Source organism: Tarenaya hassleriana, unplaced genomic scaffold (assembly GCF_000463585.1).
Source record: "Tarenaya hassleriana unplaced genomic scaffold, ASM46358v1 Cleome3787, whole genome shotgun sequence".
Classification (NCBI taxonomy): Eukaryota; Viridiplantae; Streptophyta; class Magnoliopsida; order Brassicales; family Cleomaceae; genus Tarenaya; species Tarenaya hassleriana.
Window position 1 is genome coordinate 1 of NW_010966768.1, and position 784 is coordinate 784.

At 49.7% G+C, this 784-nt stretch overlaps 1 pseudogene; it reads left to right on the forward strand.

Moving 5' to 3' along the window:
• Window positions 1–17: 17 nt before the first annotated feature.
• Window positions 18–779, forward strand: LOC109117055 (annotated as a pseudogene).
• Window positions 780–784: the final 5 nt, after the last annotated feature.

Sequence of the window (784 nt, forward strand, 5' to 3'; positions counted from 1 at the left end):
CCGTAGCTCCGGAAACACACCCGGATGATGTGGAAGCCCTCAAAGATCTGAAGAAGAATGTGTTCCCTTTCTCCATACCCACCGGTTCATGCCTCAGCTCATGGGACTTCTGCGTTGATCCGTGTGAGCGTATCTTCAGCAATCGGTTCACATGTGGTCTCAGGTGCGATCAGGTCGTGTCGGGTTTCACCCGTGTCACCGAGATCACACTTGACCCTGTTGGCTACTCAGGTGTGTTGTCTTCTTGTTCTTGGAACTTCCCTTATCTTCAAACCCTTGATCTGTCTGATAACTCTTTCTTGGGTTTGGTTCCTGAATCGATCTCAAACCTTACTCATCTCCGGCGACTTAGTCTATCCAAGAACTCGTTTTCCGGACAATTACCCGACTCTCTCGGCTCCCTTCTACACCTCGAAGAGCTCCTTCTTGATGATACTCGTCTATATGGGCAGTTACCGCTGAGTTTCCGTAACCTCGTGAGCCTGAAACGTCTCGAGATTCAGCGAAACCGCATCTCCGGAAATTTTTCCCATCTGGGTTCGCTTAGAAACCTCTTTTTCCTTGATTTGAGCGACAATCAACTCTCGAGTGAGCTCCCTACCCATCTCCCGACCTCTCTCGTGGAACTTGTTGTCCGAAACAACCACCTCGTGGGCGAAATACCTAAAATCTTCCACAACTTAGTGTTCCTACAAGTCCTTGATCTTAGCCACAACAGATTATCCGGCTCGGTCCCGTCGACTATCTTCCGCCACTCATCGCTGTAGCAACTCACTCTCTCACG